The following is a 22,500-nucleotide window of genomic DNA, read 5'->3' on the forward strand; positions in this document are numbered from 1 at the left end:
CACACAAAGTTGGGTATCAAGGATACAGAGCAGCATTTGGTACTCAAATACCATGGCTGCCTGCACAAGTACATCCAAGAAGAAATAGAATTCCTGAACATCTCCTCGCTCGGCACGGCATACCGATATGCCGTCAAGGTCAAGCAAAAGTTTAAACATAAGAAGCGAGACTTTGGGTCTGCGAATCCGAAACAAGGGAAAGGTGCCCCAAACCGCAGAACAAAGGACAAAGCCAAGGCGGGGCGGCCCAAGACAACTCACCAAAGCTGCAAGCAAAGAACAACACCGCGAAGCCGAAGAAGGACACCGGAAAGTGGTGTGAGTTCCATAAGAGCTCCACTCACATCACCAGTGAGTGTCGGGCCAAGCAGTCACTGGTGGCCGAGCTAAAGGTTTCAGAATCAGATGCATGTTCTGACTCTGAGTCAGAACCCGATAAGGGGAATGACAAAGGGAAGTAGATTATCGATGCGGAGCCCAACGCCACCGTTGCCACCACGAAGATCCAGAAGGAGGAACCTGAAGATCCAGAGGAGGAGGAGCGTCTCTTCTACTCCCAGATGTGGGTAAAGGGCTCCCTGCTACAGTTCATTTTCGACAGCAGGAGCTAAAAGAACCTCATTTCGGCAGAGGTCGTGAAACGGCTGGGCTTACCGACCACAACACATCCACAACCATACACCATTGGGTGGCTGCACCAAGGATGGGATCTTCGCGTGAGCCAACAGTGTCGCCTTCCATACAACATCAAGCCCTTCACGGATGAGATATTGTGTGACATTGCTCCCCTTGAAGTTTGTGATATGTTATTAGGACAACCATACTTGTGGAAGCGACATGCTGTGTATGAGTCAAGGCCCCGTGCTATTATTGTTACTTTGGGAAATAAGTTGTACAGGATACCAGAGGTAGCACCGCATACCGCCATCTCTTTGGTTACTGAAAAAAAATGCAGTAAGCTCATTTCCAAAACCGGGAAGTTTGTTTTCCTGATGATACGCCCTCAATAAAAGAAGAAGACGGTGGCCACAACCTCCAGACAGGACCCCTCCGCACGAAAACTACAGATGGACAAGGTCGTGGAGGAGTATGAGGACATCTTCACCTCCCTCGCAGGGGTTCCTCTGCACTGTCAGGTCAAGCACTCCATTGATCTGACCCCAGGTTTGCTCTGTTCTGGAGAATGATGAAATCAAGAGGAAAATTCAGGAGCTGCTGCAAAAAGGTCACATCCATCCGAGTTCATTGCCCTGTGGGAGCCCGATCGTGCTGGTACAAAAGAAGGATGGGACTTGGAGACTCTGTATTGACTATCGAGCATTGAACAAGATCACTGTTCGTAATAGGTACCCAATCCCACGGATTGATGACCTCTTGGACCAACTAAAGGGGGCAAAATATTTCAGTAAGATCGATTTGAAGTCAGGATATCACCAGGTACCAATCGAACCCTCCGATGTGTGGAAGACTGCCTTCAAAGCCAAGGAGGGCCTTTTCGAATGGTTGGTTATGCCTTTCAGATTAACGAATGGTCTTGCAACCTTCATGAGGCTAATGGACGACATCTTGCGGCCATTCACCAACTCATTTGTAGTGGTATACTTGGATGACATCTTGATCTTTAGCAAGACTTGGGAAGAGCACCTCCACCACATCCGACAGGTTCTCCAAACACTGCGACAACACAAGTTATGTGCCAATTTGGAGAAATGCACTTTTGGCATGACCCAGGTTCAGTATCTGGGATACATTATTGATGAATGGGGGGTGCATGTGGATCTAGCCAAGATCCAAGTCATTCGGGATTGGCCATCTCCAACCACTCTAACAGAGTTTCGCAGCTTTCTAGGCCTTGCCAACTTCTACCACAGGTTCGTGTTGGGATTTTCTCATATCACTTGGCCCTTGAGTCAGGTCACCAAGGGAGGAGCGAAAGAAAAAAAAATTTGGTCTGAATCTCAACAGAAGGCATTCATAGAGTTGAAAGATCGACTCTGCACAGCACCAGTTCTTGCATTACCATACTTGCAACAACCATTTGAGGTCGAGACAGATGCCTCTGACTATGCTATTGGGGCAGTCCTTACTCAACAAGGGCATCCAGTGGCATATCACAGTGAGACACTTTGAGACACAGTTCGGAAGTATCCTACTTATGACAAAGAGATGTATTCCATTGTGCAGGCCTGCCGAAAATGGAAGCATTACATTTTGGGGAAGGAAACAATCATCCACACGGACCACCGACCCCTGCAGTTCATACAGACCCAAGGGAAATTGCAGAATGATCGCCATCAGAAGTGGTCCACATACCTACAATAGTTCCATTTGAATATCAAGTATAAGAAGGGCAGCACCAATAATGTTGCATATTGCCTTAGTCGACCACCGATCATGGCGTTAACCACCATGCTCAACTCTTGTGGGCACAAGACTTCTGATTGGCCACTGCTCTATAAAAGTGACCCAGAATTCAGCCACACATACCAGACACTCTTGGAGGGTCAGCATGTTCCATATTTTCACCTCCAGGACGACCTGTTATGCCACCTGGGTCACCTTTGTGTTCCTTCAAGCGAGCGTGCCAAGATGATTTGGGAAGCACACTACAGTCAGGCCGTTGGGCATTTTGGGGTCGAAAAAACCGTGGCAGTACTGCAGAAATATTTCTGTTGGCCGAATCTTCGACAGGATGTCGGGAAGCACATCAGATCATGCACTGCTTGTGCCATTGTGTTGTGGGGAAAAGTATCCAACACGGAATGACCCTATCCCACTCTAAGGGTGATAGTTCCTTAGCAACAGCTGAAGCGAAGCTATCTAAAGTTACTTCTTTATGACATGCAAGAGATGAAAGGAAGAGATCCACTTACCGATGTCTTGCGCAAATGGTCGATCCAATCTCCTCTATTTGCCACTTGCTCCCAGCTCCAAGTCTTCTCACGGGCCCAGCTACACGAGATCCTGTGAACAAGACAAGAAAAGGAAACTACAAGAAGCATGCATTCATAATTGATTCAAGGATTAGCATAAATCAAATACGCAAGTAAGACAATACACCATTGAAACACATGCGAATAGAAGAACCTCAAATGCTTTATTAATATAAGGAAGTAAGGTTCAGGCGGTGATACAACCGTGAGAGGTCCAATCCAGCATCACCTTCCCGACGGAAAGAAATCTCCTCTTCACCTCCCTCAAGCAATCACCCAATACTCACAACTGTAAACCAACAGCAATTCTTTGCACAAAATTCCAGCCTCCAGATCCCATGGGATGAGATCCTTATATAGAGTTTTGGAGTGAAGATAAGTCAGCTTGATGTGTGACTTGTTGTCCTCTTCAACTCCAGTTGTTCTTCAGTCCTTGAGTCCACTCGGAGTTTCTACCTTCCACTTGGAGTTTTAGAACCTCTTTACTCATCATTAGGCGAATCTTCTGATCCAAGTGTCATTTTGGAAGCTTCCTGGGCACTGGCACATTGAGAAAAGATTCCTCCACATGTCAAAGTACGCCCAGCGCAGGTAGCCTTTGTTGCACTTGCTATGCAGCGCAGGTACACCATAGAGCTTTTGACATTCAGCGCAGATGCTTAGTGGAGCAGCTGCTTTGATCCAAAATTGACCTGTTTTTGAGTGTTTTTCAGTGGAGAACTGATCTGTAGTGCTGTGGTTTGCTGACCTTGTTCCTCTAGGGGTAGGAACAACATGTTTAGGGACTTTGGAGCCCTCAGATTATTGACATTTCATGCTCCATGCTATAAGGCACAAAAATGTCTATAACAGTTGCCCCCTAAAGTATGAGGTCGTTTATCGGGTGAAATGCTTTATTAGGAGGATCCGAAGTTCATTCAATCGTCGGGAGGTGACCTGTAACAAAATACAATACAATACATTATCTTTTCATACTTTCTTTTCATGATCTAGCTGATGCGGGCATTTCCCATGCTCAACTTTATAAATACATTTGTTGTACATAAACAGACGATCGTCTGATAATAGACTGATAATTCTCTGCTTTTAATTATCATCCCTTTAGTAGGACGATCATCTGCTGCACATGTCTATGTTTTTATCTCCTGAATATATATCGCAGCCCGGATGGATGAAACTAGATCCGGGGTCTTCAAACTTGTCCGATCTTCACTCTAGTACAAGTCGATCCATGTGAGAATTTCTTGAAGTCGAACATGGAAAGACATCGCTTGATTACCAGTCAATAATGTAAACTGTTAACAAGCGCGAGAGGAATCACCGATAATGATGATGACCCTCAAGGTACTGCAGCACAATTCACGTGGCGTGAATATAGGATCTGACGTCGAACACCACGCAAAGTCTCCCAGTCGAAGGTCATTAATGTATACCTATCGCCGGAAGTGAGAAACTTGCCATTGAGGCATGCAAGCTTCAAAGTACTGAGGGGGTGTTCCTAGATCAACTTCTTGGATAGTGAGCTGATGTCGACAAGAAGTGATCCGTCAAAGGAGGGCCTTAATGAATCCCACATCAGTGACACGATACGGAGCTAGTGATGATGGTGAAAACGATCTGTGAAATATGATTCAGGGTGGCGGTCATGGAAGGATGAAAGATGATGTATGGTAGTGGATGGGACCCGGTTGACACTTTCTGAATGACATCTCTTGAACATATAACGTCACTGATGTGATGGATCGGTAGCATTACCCCATGTATGGATGGTATGGCGAGACCATGGTGAAGGGACCGGTGAATGATAATAACCCAACCCGATATTTACGGAGGCAAAAGTGTCATGTTCAAGAGCGACTTGCTACCATTAAGCTTTGAGGTTCTTCCCAATTTTTCCCCAGTCATTTCTGACCAGTACCTCTTTATTTTTGTCAAGCTTGAGGAGGATAACATATGCTTGTTCTATAACCTGCCCTTCGGGCAAGCCCATCGCTATGTTTTAACGAGCTTAACGATAGGGAAACTCGTTCTCGTCTAAAGACAAGTTTGTCGCTATCTAATATTTTTAACGAGCCCAGCGACAAAGATAACTCGGTCCTTTTCATCTTTAGAGAGTCTGAAAAGGGTACATAAAGTGGACTCCAGGGGTCCTTTTTCGTCATCTAATCCCTTAAGTCCGAAAAAGTATAAAACAATACAGAAGGGATGAATGTTCGATATCTTTATCGAGCTGAACTAGACAAACGCTCGATCTTTTTGTGCAATAATCCCTCAGGTCCAAAAAGATTAAAATCTAGAGGAGGGATAGCTCTTCCGGTCCTTTTAACGAGCTGGAAGGCCAAAACTCGGCAAACTTTTCATATTTTACGAGTCAGTGAAAAGAGCTCAAAGAAGACTCGTATTTTGAGGAACGAGTGATAAACAGGGATAGCAGCAGATTCCAGGTACAGGTTGGAATTTTCCAATCACGGCAGTATTACAAGGATGGCTAAGTGAAATCACTCTTCGCAGCTGTTCCTCAAAATAGGTAAACAATCAAGTCGGTGTGAATGATCGGCCAAATGAAAAGTGGAGGTGATGGTGCACAAACACGACCAAGGCTTTTATGGCTGATGAATTTACGGTCTCAAATGGTTATTTACCGGTTCATTTTCCTTAATGAGCTTGAACTCTGGGGGAAGCTTGCTCACAGGCTTATGTTTATTTTTTAACGAGCATGAAGTCCGCGTTAAAACTGCTCGGATCTTGCGTTTATTTTTTAACGAGCATGAACTTTGCCAAAACTGCTCGTTTGATAAGGTCAAATTCATATTTTACCATGATTAGTTTTTCTTTTCCAAAGATAGTACTGTTTCATCAATTGCTGCAACAAACTTGTTAGAAACGGATAACATGAAGTAAAAATACTAATATTTCACTTTGAACTACGTAAAAAGCAATTAAAAGATGTTTTTACCTCTCATTTTACCATTTCATGTGCATTTGGTTTGTTGGAGCTTTGGAGGTGCCTCTTCCTCTTGATTTTTCACCAGCTGATTTCGGGAGATTCTGTGGACGATTTTCAGCGCCGTTTCCACCAGGTAGGAGCTAAACCCTAGCTCTATCTTTTCATGGTCTTATTTCTCAGTTTTATGCTTGTTTTCCTGCCCCCATGAGCCCCTGGGGTTTCTCTAGGGCGCTCTGCCATCAGCGCAGGTGCCCCATATCGAAACCTGCGTTGGGGGTTCTCATTTTCAAAGGCAGATTGTCTCCCAACGTAGGTGAGACCCTTCCCTACCTGCGTTGGGCACAGAAAACATCTTGGTTGCACAATTTTCATGAGATTTTTGCCATTTTCTTTACTCAGTCAGGGATCTTACTCCTCCTCTTGTTTGTTTCGCCGAGTGTATTGGAGCAGAATGACTCTTACGTGGCGAGAACGAGAGCATGAAGAGGAGGACATGATTGCCCTCCATGATCCTGTTACCGTGAGCGCGTTGCGGAACTGTGGCTTGCTAAAATTCTTCCGCATATCCAGTATGAGGGCACAGATACGTTTACTGCAGTACCTGCTTGATGCTTGGGATCTTGTTAACCAGGTGTTCCATATTAGGGGCAAGTCCATCCCTTTGACCATAGTGGACATTTACTTCTTGACTGGGTTGTCAAGGCGGGGTGCCCCCATTTCCTTGTCCGGTTCGGCCCGAGGGAGTGATTCCGTGAAAGATTATATCCGTCAGTATTGTAGGGAGGGATCCCAGCCGAGCAGAGACGGCAAGGTTTCTATCCGTGATATCACTGACAGGTCTCTCAGGTCTATTCTGTACACGATTTGTAGGATGGCCGGCAGCGCATCCCCTCATGTTGCCAACAGGTCTTATGTGCAGCACGCCCTGGAGTGTCTTCAGCCGAAAGTTTTTAACTGGTGTGATGCAGTACTGGTTCAGATGAAAAACCAGTTGACCAAAGTAAAGGACGGGAAACTGAAGAATTTTGGCTTCGGTTCAGTTTTGACTGCCTTCGCTTTGGAGAAGATACCCTTGATGCAACCTCAGTATATTATTCTCGACTTGCCATCTCCTACTGAGCCACGCATGCAGAGGTGGGTCGACCACATGGCTAGACATGCAGGTCAATCTCAGATTACTTTTACTGATGCCTTCTTTAGGTGGTTCGAGCGGCAGGATATGGCTTTTTCCGAGTATCCATATATTGGCATGGATTTCCGAGGTGATCCGGATTTGGTACTACCGGATGGCGAGCAGTGGGGTGATCTTGGTAAATATTTTGACTTTATCACTGTTTACTGTTTTTTATTTACAATGTCCTTGTGCTTTACTCTATCAAGACTCTAATCAAACTCATGTGTGCATGCAGATGTTGGTCTCGTCCATCCAGCAGTTTGTCCGAGAGCTCCGGCCGCTGCCCCAGCAGGGGAGGCTCCTGGGAGAGCTATTCTCCGTGACCTTGACTTGGCCGAGACTCTTGCAGCTGTGCAGGAACAGGTCGAGGGTCTTACCCTTGGGATTCCGGATGTACGGATCGACGAGCTGCCTCTACGATTGCAGCGACATACTGCTGGTGTTCCTAGACGATGGTCTCGTCTTCTACGCATGATTGCACAGGCCGTGGCATGTTATCATGAGCATCACTAGGCTAGGGTGCCCCCCAGCCATTTTTGAGTTTTGGGGTCGTATGACCGATTTTGTCTTGGTTACAGAACATTATATGTAAACCGTAAACAGTTATATATATTTTTGATTTTCGGGGTTTATTCCAGTTTTTATGTGATCCATGTATGAAACATCGATGATGCTTCTCTTTTTATCATTTTTGCAAATGTCTATCTAACACATAGTTTGCTAATGAGTCGGTTAATGTGTTTAAGTTTCTGGAAATGTGTTGATATTGGATAAAATCAAATTGTCTTTCCAAGATTTTAACTCTTAGGAACTTGCGATAAATAGCTGGATTTCGGACAGAGTAGGTACCATTGAGCTGTAGTACCACGAGCTGTGAGTCTAGCCTGACGACTAGCCGGCGTATGCCATGGGTGATGGCATCAGAGAGGAGCTCTATCAACGCGCTATACTCAGCGATATTATTTGTTGATCGACCAATACATACCCCCCTAAAACTCACTAACTTGCCGCTTGGGTCAAAAATGGCCCATGCTGCAGAGGATAGGTTCCTCGAACTACGACTCGCTCCGTCGGCATATCCAACCCATGGTTCCAATGGATTTGACATCTGCAATAAGTGTAAAAAGCGGATTACTTAAACCGGAAAAAACGCTTTAGCGAAAACAAAAATGTAACAAAAGCATACAGGTTACTATTAGGCATAGTAACGTTTAAGGTACAACCCGTTGCGGGGTTGCGCCAGTGGAATTCCGTCATAATCTACCAACTCGTAGGCACCTTTTGCTAACACACTTTTAACAATATAAGGGCCCATCCATAAGGACTTGAATTTTCCAGCTCCCAATTTATCGGATTCTTGGTCATAAAGCAAGACCAAATCACCTTCCGAGAAGACACGGGGTTTGACATTTTTGTCGAACTGCGCTTTGACTCGTTTCTTATGGGCTTCGTTGGCCAAGGCGGCATCACGACGGGTTTCATCCAACTGGATTAACTCCAAGAAATGAGCTTCTTCTTCCGAGGTTCCGGGGAGGAGATCAATTGCGAGTTTAAGGGACGAAATTTCACACTGGATTGGTAGGATCGCCTCTAGGCCATACACCAGTTGAAATGGTGTGAACCCAGTGGCATTCCTTACCGATGTTCGGTAGGACCACAAAGCCGAGTACAGGATCAAATGCCATCTTCTTTTGTGAACCCCCACCATCCTTTGCAGCATGCGCTTCAGGACTTTGTTGATTGCTTCAACCTGTCCGTTAGCTTGCGGATAGTACGGAGTAGAGCTGTCGTGAGACAATCCTAGTTTGGCAATTAATTCAACCATCATGTGATTGCGAAAATGTGATCCATGATCTGTCACTATGGCCTGTGGTATGCCGAATCTAGCGACCACATGATTAAAAAAGAATAGGGCTGCTGTTTCACCAGTGTTATCCAATGTAGGCATCGCCTCGGCCCATTTGGTAAAATAGTCAACCGCGACTATAATATACCCATGCCCCCCGGTCGAGGTGGGGTTACATTTCATGAAATCGATGCCCCACTTGGCGAAAGGCCCCACAGCTATTATTGGCTGTAAAGGAGCGGGGGGTCTTCTGGTTTTGCTATCAAAAATCTGACATGCATGGCAACTTCTGACTGCGGTTATGCAATCTTTGAACATGGTTGGCCAGAAGTATCCTGCTCGTAAGATTCTTTGTGCTGTAGCATATCCAGATTGATGCCCCCCACAGGTGCCTGAATGACATTCATTCAGGGCTTTTTCGGCCTCCTCATGGGTTAGACACCTTCTCAGGACCGTATCAACACCACGACGGTAAAGCGTATCACCGACGATCATGTAGTCTTTGGCTTGGTATCGAATGCGTTTTTGTTCTGAGTGAGAGGTATCTGGCCGAAACTTTTGGGTTTGGAGATAAACTATTATATCTCCATACCACTCATCACTTGCTGATATCAGAAACAAACTTTCGTCCACGATCGATTCTTTGGACGTTTCATCGTTGGACGATGATGGGAGATCGCATAATAATTCTGCGAAAACTAAAGCTTTCTTTGATTTGGATTTCACAAATTCCAGATCAAACTCTTGAAGGATAGCTATCCACTTTGAATATTTGCCCCCAAGCAACTGTCGCGACAGTATATAAGTCATGGGGTTGCAATCTGACAATACGGTGGTCTTCCTGAAGAGGACATAATGCCGAAATCTTTGTATCGCTTGAACAGCAGCCAATGCTAGCTTTTCAACATGAGAATATCTACTTTCTGTATCATTTAAGTTTTTACTTAAATAATATATAGGGTGTTCAATTCCATCGACTTCTTGAACTAAAACCATTGCTATGGTCGTATCTGCTGCAGCCAGATACAGGTTAAAGTCCCTTAGATAGTCTGGGGCATACATTAATGATGCTTTGACTAGCGCTTCTTTCAAAGCATCAAAGGAAGCTTGTGCAACCTGGTCCCAGACGAAAGGTACATCCTTTTTCAGGAGACGGGTATAACCTTTAGCAAGTTCTGCGTAATTTGGAATGAACCTCCTCAGAAAGTTTGCTTTCCCTTGGAGTTTCTGAATTTGAAGCAAGTTCGAAGGTGGAGGCAAATTAATGATTGCCTGCACCTTGCAAGGGTCGAGACGAATCCCATCCTTGGAGACTATAAAGCCAAGTAAATGACCAGAACCGACGCAAAACACACATTTGTGCAGATTGAGTCTTATCTTGTAGTGTCGGCAACGTAGAAATATTGCTCTTAAATGCTGCGGATGATCAGTCCGCTTTTGCGAATGAGCCGGAAGATTGTCGAGATAAGGTTGAACGATGTTCTTGATGTCATGGAAAGCATAATTCATTGCTCTCTGAAACGTCGCTCCTGCGTTCTTTAAACCAAAGGGTAATTTTCGATAAGCGAATGTGCCCCACGGACAAATAAATGCAGTCTTTGACTGGTCCTGCGGGCGGATATTAATTTGATTATACCCGGAAAATCCGTCCATAAACGAAAAGATTTCACATCCGGCGCATTCATCAATTATCTGGTCGATGAAGGGTGTAGGGTAGTTGTCCTTTGGACAGGCTTGATTTACATCCCTATAATCGACGCACACTCGTATTGTTCCTTGTTTTTTCATAACAGGGACAATATTCGATACCCAATCGGTTAGAGGAACCGGGTAGATGAAACCAGCATGGAGAAGCTTCTCAACTTCTGCTTTAATGGCAGCGGCCTTCTTGGGGTGTACCTGCCGAAGCCGTTGTCTTACTAGTTTGACATCAGGATACATCTTAATTTCATGTTCAACGATACTCGAGTCAATGCCTGGCATTTCATCATATGACCAGGCAAAGACATCTCTAAATTCACGGAAAAGAGCTTTATATATTTCTTGTTCTAAAGGGGAACAACCTTTGCCGACATAAATATTCTCTACAATGTCTATTTTGGTCGAGATATTTATGGCTATAGTTTCTTCTATATTGGATAGGTTTCTCTCGGAGTCCACCGTATTTACAGTATTCGTTAGGAATTCAAATACTGAGGGGTGATACAGGTCGCCTTGAGTATCTTCCTTAGGAAGGGAACGATGGTGGTTATCATCCCATGGTGCCCCCTCAATCCACATTGATTGCAGGATTCCTTCGTCACTTGCATGCACTCGTGACCAAGGATCCAAAGGGGTACCACATTCTCCTGACCTATCTACCCAAACGCTTGACGAGCATTGATTTGGGCTCGCCTCCCATGCCTGAAACATTGATTGCTACAATATTTCGATTGCGCTCGGGTGCAAGACCATTGCCCTATCCATGATGACTTTGTCTTTTGCGACCTTCGTGGAAGATATCATGTTGCAAGTAGCCACCAATGGTACATTTCCTATGTACATATGATTTGGTAGCGAGAAAGTCCCCATCATCGTGGGGTCTTTCAACAGGCCTACTCCTATATCTTGAATTGAATGATCGCTTTCATGGATCATGGGAATGCTTCCCGTAACTTGTGAACCATTAAGGAGGAATTTCTGTTGGTCGACGACCGTAATCCCTCCTTCAAACGGGAATGCGATCTTCCTAAAATAAGTCGACACGACAGCTGCCATGGCATAAATCCATGGTCTTCCCAGTAGGATATTGTAATCCAGATTTCCATCTATGACTTCAACATCAATCTCTACTGTTTTTCCACCTAGTTCAACCTTCAAGTTACTTAGAATACCGAAAGGGGTATATGTCCTATCGTCGAAAGCCTTTAGTGTTGTCGAAGATCTCGACAAGGTTGGCGACCCTAGCATTTTCCAGCAGCTCATCGACATAATACATGTAGATGCCCCCTCGTCAATAATTGTTCTGTGAACAGTTTTGTTGAGGGCCTTCACTTGAATAAGGAAAGCTAGTTGAGCTGGTAACTGAGGGTCATACCCTTTGTGATCAAAGGACACAAGATTGGAATCCTTAGGATCAACCCCCCCTATTGCCGATAACAATGCCTGGCTTTGGGATGGACAATTTTGTAGTACTTCTAGAGTCGACATAGCGGATGGCGATTGAGCCAAATCTTCTACTATGTTATAATGCTGCGCCGCTCTGGCACGAGGATTAAAAGTCGACTTGTGTACTACACCCTTAGGTGGTTTTATCGTTAATTCTAGCATTATGGGTGGGACAACTTCTGTCGAAGTTGTTGTCGAACTACTAGGTTGATCTTTACCTTTTTCGTTTGACAGTTGCGGATTCCCGTAATCTTTGTTCCTTGTCGAAATCAAAGCATCGTTCTGCTGCTTGGAGATCGATAACATCAGCACTTGCGACGGGGAAGCATTTCCACTATCAACCATATTTTGACCTGGATTGGGAAATGGATCTGTCAACACAGCTGGGTTCTTTGGACTTTTAAAGAATCTCTTGAGCTCAGCTTTGTATGGACAATCTGTTGTCTTGTGATCTTCGTCACATATCATACAGGGCCATTTCTTTTTCCCTTTCTCAGGAGGGTTTGAAGAAGTTTTTTCAGGTGACGGATCATCCTGTTGCTTCTTCCTCCCTTTGTTTTGTTTCTTCTTGCTTCCTGGTTGATTGGTTTCTTTGCCTTTATCTGCTGATATGGCATTTACTTCCGAAGCAAGAATCTCTTCATGGGCATTTCGATCTGAAGTCTTACGGGCTTTCTGAGGTGAAGCCTTTTTCGACTTCGCGCTTGCAGTGCCAATCACGCCATCTCCGGCATGAGAGTCAATATTCGATTTAGGAGGGGGAGGAATTGAAAATTCAGGTCTGGGGGCATCAGGTATTTTGTCGTAGAGCGTGCCAGACTGAGTATATACCAAGTCTAAATATTGAGCACGAGCAATCACTTGCTCCTCTATTACGACCCCCCCCTTGGCCACATCTTCCGTTATAGCCGGAAGTAATGACTTTATAAACCATTCGGCTAATAGCTGATCAGGAACGTATGTTTTCACCATCCTACGACGGCGACGCCACTCATGTATGTGATCAGATATGTGAGTAGCTGTCATCTGTTTGAAGTTGGTTAGTATCTCGGTTCCTGTTTCATACCTGATAGGTAATTGAAAATGGGTTAGGAAAGTCGTGGCTAAGGAGCTGAAATTGTCGAAAGAGGTTCTTGGCAATTCTATATACCATTTAGCCGCCGGACCTGTCAATGTCCTCTGGAAGAGGCGAAGTCTTATCGAATCATCGTTCAGAGTGTTCGATGAACACCATAGATGAAAGGTCATGACGTGATTCGACGGGTCTTCACCTGGATTTCCATTGAATTTAGGAAAGTCGGAGGGAAGTTTGTGAGGAATCGCTGGCCACCAAGGGGCATAAGCAATCGGATCGTTCGTCAACCGATGTAAATCGGGTAACTCTAGAGTTGCCACGAATGGCAGCTGTTGACTCAGATTAGGCGAAGCGTACCCAGGATACGAAGGGATCGCCTGAGCATTTGGTCTTTGCATACCGACATAATGTATTTGATGCTGGTATGATTGATACGGTTGGTGGACTACCCCACTGTAAAGTTGTTGGTTTTGACCGTATTGTAGGTACGGTTGTCCATTGTTCGCAAAAATCTGCTGCTCGGTACCTTGGTACACTTACTGGAACTGCGGTTGTTGATACTGCACCAACCATGGTTGTGATACCATTGGTTGTTGTGCGATGCTTACCACTGGGCCAAGATAAGGGGTAAGGGTACCCGTTTGTGCTTGTGTCGCCCCGCCAGTCGGCGATTGTGGTTGGGTTGCAGGGTCAAAGGGTTGTTGCATTACAACCTGGGAAAACTGAGGTTGACATGCAACAGGTATCGTTTGAACTTGCGACATAGTCACAATTGCTGGTGTCATCGGGATGTTCGTCACAGGCATCTGTTGTTGCATAGAATACACAACTCTTGGTTGCTGGGGTAGCATAGGTATCCAACCACTTGTAGTTATTCCAGTATAACCTGAGTATGGTTGTGAGCTCCCGTATGGGTAACCTCCCGGAGGGGGTAATGAAAAATCATATTGCCCCCCATACGGTGGTGGTCCGGACCCGAGAGGATTTATTACACCTCGAGGACCGGATTGCCCAAACTGATTTCCGAAAGGATCAATCTGTTGAGTTCCAACATAGGAGTTACCGGGTATTATCCCGGGAGAACAAACAGGAACAGACCATACTGTCGTCACGGCCCCCGAAGGGACCCCCTCCAGCTGTTGAGAGTTAGGGACAGATGGTATGCCGGCGAACATTGTCGGAATGACTGCAGGGAGTTCTGCTGTCGCTGTGTCATTTGGCACAGTCCTAGATGTTGACGGTTGTTCAGACATTTTGAGTCTATCCAGTAGATTGCCTAGTGATTCTTCAGGAACTTCTCTGGGTGATAGGCTAGCTTCTGATGCAGTAGGAAGTAGAGTGATCCCTGCTCCAAAATGCGTCGGAGTAGTTGCTTGCGGATCTTCTACAATTTCTTCTATTGCGATCAGACCGGGTGAAAGAGGAAGACCGTCAGGTCCGTAGAATATTTCTGGTGCCGAAGAAGGGGTTGTTTCGACAGCGACAGTTGTTTGAGGAGCAAGACTCTCTGAACCGATCACTGATGGAACTGATTCAGTAACACAAGTATTTGCTCTTAGACTAGGATCAGTGTTACTGTCCTTCTGGGGCTGTTGAACTTCTTCAATAGGGGCAGGGTTTCCAGAAATGTTTGGAGTAACTGGAACCTCAGATGTCGTCGGAACACTTGTTCTAACTTTGACAGGAGATTTGGAACCAGTTGAATGAGATCGCTTTGCCCGGGTTGTTTTCGATTCCGGAGACAAAGACGGTTGACTCGTGTGCCTCCGCGAACGACGGTTCATCGATTGACTTTCTTCCACGGTTGCGGATTACTTGATCAACCAACAATGCACAGGGTAAAAATGTGTTTTCGAATTGAATTAATTTTAGACGCTTTTTAAGACACAACTTGCTTTTTCATGTTTTAAGAGTCGAGAAAAAGCTAAAGATGACTCTAGTCTCCTTCGATGTATTAGCGAGCCCGAAGTGACAAATGCTCGGATGGACTTTTTCAGTTATAGAGTTTGAAAAAGGCCAAAAGAAACTACTCTGGAGTTCTAGGCAGAGGGTGTGCCAAACCTTTCGCGAAACCACAGAATACGTTTTACGGTACGAGTGGTCGATCTTCGTGAATGCTATGTTCACTGCATCGCGATCAGTAGGGCGGCCGACACGGCTTCCTATGGATAAAGGCTTTGTTCCTATAGGGGTCCCCCAATATACGCGACGGTACGCGGGGGCACAAGTCCGTATTAGTGCTATCGTCCCTCAGGAGGAATCACCCACCTTCGTAGAGATCGACAGTCACTATGTTTAACGACGCCGGTTCACGTCTCTACCTAGACCTCTACTGTGTTTCGTTATGTTTCAAAGCGTTTTTAGGTAAATTCAGTTCGTTTTAGGTTGATCTTGCTTAGCAGTTTGCCTTTATGGATCACCACGTGATGTATGATACAACTCCTAAATGCAGTCTAAGAATGATAAGCAAGCTTTTTCAATTCTTTCAACTTATGAAAATCTTAACTACTGAAGGAAAAGAAAGACATCATCTTTTCAAACAGATCATAGAGCACACACTGATGCACTTTCCTAAATCGACATGCAAACTGTCATAATGCACATGCACAATGCAAGTATTTCTTTTCTTCTTTCTTAATGTTGATGTATTACAAAAAGAAAGCTGTTGTATAATTTCGAATTCAATTTCAAGTGAAAGAAAACAAGTTTTTGTCCAATAATCAAAAGAACACCTTAAGATTCACTCGTTTCAACACAAGAAATACTGAAATTCGAACCATATAACGAAAGCAAATGTTCAAGCAGCTATGAACAGCAATAAACTAGCTCTTAGAATCACAACGACACTTTCTTACAGGCCTAGATCCAAGAGGTCACAGCAAGACTAGTTCACTTTCGCTACGGGAAACTGTGAATGACAGCAAGAAATACAATAAGAACAATCACGGTTTCTTCATACAACTGAGGCGGAATGAAGGCAAAGAAAGGTAGTTTCAGCTGGGTATACAAGTTGACAACAGGCTGCAAAAAACAATATTGAAAACTGGGCAACAGACAGTAGGGAACCCCAGTTGCACAAGGCAAAACTGGATCAGCGCAGGTACTGCACTGTCAATCTGACATGCAGCGCAGGTAGCCCCTTCGGGACCTACGTTGCAGCGCAGGTAGCCTTTGTTGCAGCTGCACTGAAGAGACAACTCTCGTCTCTCTTAGAATCCGGGTCACAGTTTGCTCAAAAATCAATGGTTTTTGGCCAAATCAGAGGCTATCAGCCAAGTATACACTAGAAGATGATTAAGGAAGATGAACACTATCACAAAGAGCTAAAAAGAGTCCTTGTGGATCAGCTCTTCAAATCATAAACATGCCCAGCACTGAGCTAGAGTAGCTGCCCTCTACTTTGCATTCGAAGGATTCGAATGCAGTTCGATTCGGTACTCCCTTCGTTTAGGAAATGAATAGCAAAAAACAAAAGCTACCAACAAGACACGATCCCCAGCGGAGTCGCCAGTCTGTTGTGGGGAAAAGTATCCAACACGGAATGACCCTATCCCACTCTAAGGGTGATAGTTCCTTAGCAACAGCTGAAGCGAAGCTATCTAAAGTTACTTCTTTATGACATGCAAGAGATGAAAGGAAGAGATCCACTTACCGATGTCTTGCGCAAATGGTCGATCCAATCTCCTCTATTTGCCGCTTGCTCCCAGCTCCAAGTCTTCTCACGGGCCCAGCTACATGAGATCCTGCGAACAAGACAAGAAAAGGAAACTACAAGAAGCATGCATTCATAATTGATTCAAGGATTAGCATAAATCAAATATGCAAGTAAGACAATACACCATTGAAACACATGCGAATAGAAGAACCTCAAATGCTTTATTAATATAAGGAAGTAAGGTTCAGGCGGTGATACAACCGTGAGAGGTCCAGTCCAGCATCACCTTCCCGACGGAAAGAAATCTCCTCTTCACCTCCCTCAAGCAATCACCCAATACTCACAACTGTAAACCAACATCAATTCTTTGCACAAAATTCTGGCCTCCAGATCCCATGGGATGAGATCCTTATATAGAGTTTTGGAGTGAAGATAAGTCAGCTTGATGTGTGACTTGTTGTCCTCTTCAACTCCAGTTGTTCTTCAGTCCTTGAGTCCACTCGGAGTTTCTACCTTCCACTTGGAGTTTTAGAACCTCTTTACTCATCATTAGGCGAATCTTCTGATCCAAGTGTCATTTTGGAAGCTTCCTGGGCACTGGCACATTGAGAAAAGATTCCTCCACATGTCAAAGTACGCCCAGCGCAGGTAGCCTTTGTTGCACTTGCTATGCAGCGCAGGTACACCATAGAGCTTTTGACATTCAGCGCAGATGCTTAGTGGAGCAGCTGCTTTGATCCAAAATTGACCTGTTTTTGAGTGTTTTTCAGTGGAGAACTGATCTGCAGTGCTGTGGTTTGCTGACCTTGTTCCTCTAGGGGTAGGAACAACATGTTTAGGGACTTTGGATCCCTCAGATTATTGACATTTCATGCTCCATGCTGTAAGGCACAAAAATGTCTATAACACATTGCCAAACCGACCATCAAGAAGCAAGGCCTCTATACCCCGCTGCCTACCCCTAGTTGACCTTGGGAATCCATCTCCATGGATTACATGTCAGGCCTCCCTTCCACTAGGCATGGAAATGACTGTGTTTTTGTGGTTGTCGACAGGTTCTCGAAGATGGCCATTATGGCGGCCTGCAAGAAGAATATCACAGCAGAAGCCACTGCTAAACTCTTCTTTGAACAAGTATGGGTACACTTTGGGATCCCACAGTCTATCATTTCAGATCGGGACAGCAGGTTCCTCAGTACATTTTGGTCTAGCCTCTGGTCGATGCTGGACACAAAACTCACTAAGTCCACAACCTTCCATCCTCAAACTGATGGCCAGACTGAGGTCGTCAACAAGATGATCGTACACATTCTGCGCATGTACAACTCAAAGCATCCACGCACATGGGACGAGAGCCTCCCCTATGTTCAACACAACTACAACCAGGCTCTCCACAGCTTGACTGGCCACAGCCCTTTCCAGGTGGGATTGGGATTCCAGCCACTATGTACCATCGATGTGGCCATGCCATTTGTAGCTACTCACGCAGGTTCTGCTCATGTCCAGTCCCAAACAGATAAGGCAAACAACTTCATTGAGCACATCCAACATATTCGCCAGCAGGTCCATGACATTCTAGAGAAATCAAATGCCAAGTACAAGTAGCGACATGATCAACATCGGGTGCCACACCAGTTTCAAGTGGGCGACAAAGTCTGGTTGCATTTGCAAAAGGAACGCCTTACCGCAGCCTATCGGAAACTCAGACCACTCTGATATGGCCCTTACACCATTACCAAGGTTGTGGGAGACAATGCATTTGAGCTCAGCATTCCCCCATTCCTTGGCCTGCACCCGGTGTTTAATGTGGACCGCCTTCGGCCATACTTTCCACCATTATTAGAGATGTCCGACATGGCAGAACAACTCACACCCACAGAGTTAAATCCAGCTTGTATGGAACAAGTTGCAACTGATCGGATCATGGACACACAGATCAAGCACACTCGGCAGTAGAATATCCAATTGTATCGAGTTGTCAAAGCAGGAAAACTCCTTCACCAGGGCAAGTGGCTCACCAGGGACCAAGTGCAGCAGAAGTTCCCTCATCTCATGGAGGAACTCAACGCAATGGGGACCATTGCTTCCTAAGGGGGGAGGAATGATCCAGGTGGATATTGGTGGCCACCCGATAATTCCACTTGGATCCCCTCTAGTGCTTCTTACAGTTTTTTCAGTTTCCTTAATTATAGCACAGTTTACTATTTTTAGCAGTTTTTCGGGTCCTAAACTTTCGGAGCCGTTTTGAGGCCCTAAATGACATTTTTTTGGGAAATCTACCGCCAGCGATTTGTCTGATAAAAATCGTCTTTTCTGTCATATTCCTCAGAGAGATCTTTCCAACGGGTTATCATGCACGTCAAATGGAGATAGTACGACCAATTCGCGACCCCGGGAAGTTGATGTACCAACTTAACCAAAAACGGGGCCCACAATTTGGCGTTTCATCTTCTAGGGTTAGGTTTTGGAATGTGAAGGGTTTTCCATTGTTTCTCAACAATAAATAGGCCTTCGAGCCTCATTGTAAGACAGTTCAGAGGCATGTAGCCACCACATCTCTTCTCAGAGATAAGCTACCATCGCCCTAGCTGGTTTATTTCCATTTCTGTTTGTAAGCATATTTCAGTATTTTACAATAATGAATTGAGGTATTATTTCCACTGCATATCTGTCTTTATGGTTATCTCTGTATTTTATTGCATTCTTGTTTAAATCCGGATCAATAAGGATACTCCGAAATTTGGCTAAGTGTGGGAGCAGTGGAACTGATGTGAACAATGATAAAACTTGACTACGATCACACACTTGAAAACTTAGCGATACAACATAAACCATCTAGAACATATAACACATACTTCGCTTAATGAAACAACATTTGTGGCATGTTACGACAAGTGTGGCTCCGATGATAGAATTTGGGATGATGATAGATTGTGTGAAATGAGTTTGAAACATGTCTATGTGGTGAGGACAACCCATTCTCATAAATATTTCCGCTTGAATCAAAACAAACCTCCCTTTGCATGACAAGCGATAACCCACATGCCCAAAGATGACAGATTCTATGTAAAAATAAAAGCATGAATGACTCTTAAGATCGAAAAGGGGAGATTGAGATCATGATCAACTTACAAATAAGTGACTAAGGAATGATTGATCACAATATCCATATTAGGTTCCAAAATTTAAGTGCTTGCCAAAATTTTCGAGGGTGTTACAGCTGCTACAATTGAGACTTCACCTTCTTGGTAGCTTCTTTTTCAACTAGTGCCTTGAGTTCTACGAACTTGGAGAATGTCTCATCTTTCTTCCACATGAAAAATATCCAACACTTACGTGAGAACTCATCAATAAAAATGACAAAATATTTGTGTCTAACAGTGTAGATTGTCGAGAAAGGTCCATAAACATCATAGTGGATCCTTTCTAGGACTGCATGTGCTTTGTTGTCCTCATCATGGAATGTGGATTTTATGTACTTTTGTAATGTACATCCTTTGCATATATCCTATTGCTTAAGTGCTCCTTTACATATATCCTATTGCTTAAGTGCTGCTACCCACTTTATGTGCTAGAGTTCCCTATAAGATCTGGTTGATCATGTTAATTAAGATCTGAGAGTCCCCTTCAATTATGAGTGGGAAGAATCTATTGTTCTGATCCAGGAGAAGTCCTTGCCAAATTCCTTCTAATTCAACTGAGTTGTTTTTATCCCAACCTATTGACCCCATGAATGTTTGGAGAACATTTCCCTTGTGATTTCTAAATATTCCCCCAAATCCTGCTTTACCTAGATTTCCCTTTGACGCTCCATCAAAGTTGAGCAGTACCATGTGTGGTGGGAGTGGAGTCCATTTTTCAGGTGTATCTCCAGAGGGAGGGATTTTCCTTAGGTGTACCTACTCATGGTTCCTCTGAAGGTTCCAGTTCAGCCATATATTTTGTTCCTGTGGTGTGGATGGGAAATCATCATCAAGCCACGTTTGGAGCATCAAGGTTTCTCGTATCTTTTGACATATATTGATCCATAGAACTTCTATAGGAGAGGAATGGTCTTTGATGATGTAGCTATTTCTCTCTTTCCAGAGTGTCCACATGAGGAACCCTGGTATTAGCTTCCATAAGGCGTTTAAGATTTTGCTTTTATAAGGGTGAGGTGCCCAAGAATGAATAGTGCTGGTTGAATTCTCCTTATTTCGTCCATCTCTTTGACATCTGAAGCTAACCTTCTCCCAAAGTCGGGTTTCTAACAAACATGAGTTTAGGAGATGTCCGGGTTAAAGCACTCGATCCATCCTCTTAGGTATAGCCCTGTTGTGTTGAAGAAATATGGTCCTCCATCCAATACCCTATTTCGGTCCTCCAGACAATTGAAAATGGCAGTAAAGAAGCCCTTAGGCCCTAACTGCAGTGTTATGTGCCCTTTTGGCTTCCATTTGGCTACGATCCAGTCATGCAAAGCTTTCTCCGTTGGCCAAAGGCCTATGAACTTTCCTATCAAAGCATGATCCCTCATAAACTGGATCTGAGTGTTGATGCACTGACTTGGGAGCTTGATTTTGGGTCTGTCAACTGCTACCGGCTTGCAGGTGTTTGACGTCACTCGTGGTTCTTCATTTGTGTTGTTATTTGTTGGCGTATTTTCATTCTATGTTGTTGTATCTTCTGGATGGTCCATCCTGACATTTTCAGTCTGTCGCAGGCCGTTTTCCGTATCAGCGGGGGGAGGCATCATGTCCTCCCCATGAGGGGGTTCCATTGCGCAATAGTTGTTCCTTATTGTGTTGTAGTTGCCTTATGGCTGAAGGTTAATGGAAGAACAACGCAGTCTGTGAAGGTCTGCCAGTTCCAGAGTAGCATCAAACCCTAAGCACTCTGCTCTCCATTTTCTTTTTTTTTTGACATAAACAGTTAGTTTTTATTTAAAATTCAGCAAATCAACTGCCGAGGACTTTAACACTGAAACCCTGTATTTCCTTGTTACAGTCGGCGGGGAAAGAAGATTTTGCTTTTGAATAGTCCACTGAATAAGTTACAATGTGAACACAGATAGAGGCTTCAAAAAGAACTTGAATTGGTTTTAGAATGGTGCCTTGAAATTCTGCTGCTTTTGCTTTCTGTGACGTAGCTCTACTTCCTAGCTTGCAGAGAGAAGATCCAACACGCCGAAGTGCTGGATCATCCAAAGAATCACTGCATTTTCTTTTTGAAATGTCTGTCAGAGTGTTATATAGTGTTCAAGAATGCCAAGAGCGGTAAATTGGCCTTGAAGAGGCCCTCATGAACTCCCCAGCACCTAACAAGACACAGCAGTGAGTTCCAACAACAAATAGAGATAAAAAATGCCACGGTTGCATTCTAAATTTTCCCTTGTGGATGAGTCCGCGTTTCCTAACAGCAGCCAGCTCAAAATGGTATGGTCCTGATGTCTGGAGAATCTGAATCAGCGGAATTCTCAAAGGAGCAGAGGCCCAGAAAACTCCAAAATTAAGGAATACTGCAGTCCGATTCAACATAATTTACTAACAGAGATCTCCTGCTCCTGAGAGAGCCTAGGTTGGTTTCCAAGTTCGCCTGTGAGTTTAACTTCCTCAGAACATGATAGAAGGAGATTTTGTGGAACTTGGGCAACAATAATCTGATTTCTTTTAGGATGGGGGCTAACTGCACCTGAGAAGGGATCTTTTTTTGGAGAGACAGAACGGGGATAACTTGGCCCAGTT

This window comes from Pinus tabuliformis, chromosome 3_1 (genome assembly GCF_031772625.1).
Source record: "Pinus tabuliformis cultivar Carrire ecotype Pingquan chromosome 3_1, CPIR1, whole genome shotgun sequence".
Taxonomy (NCBI): Eukaryota; Viridiplantae; Streptophyta; class Pinopsida; order Pinales; family Pinaceae; genus Pinus; species Pinus tabuliformis.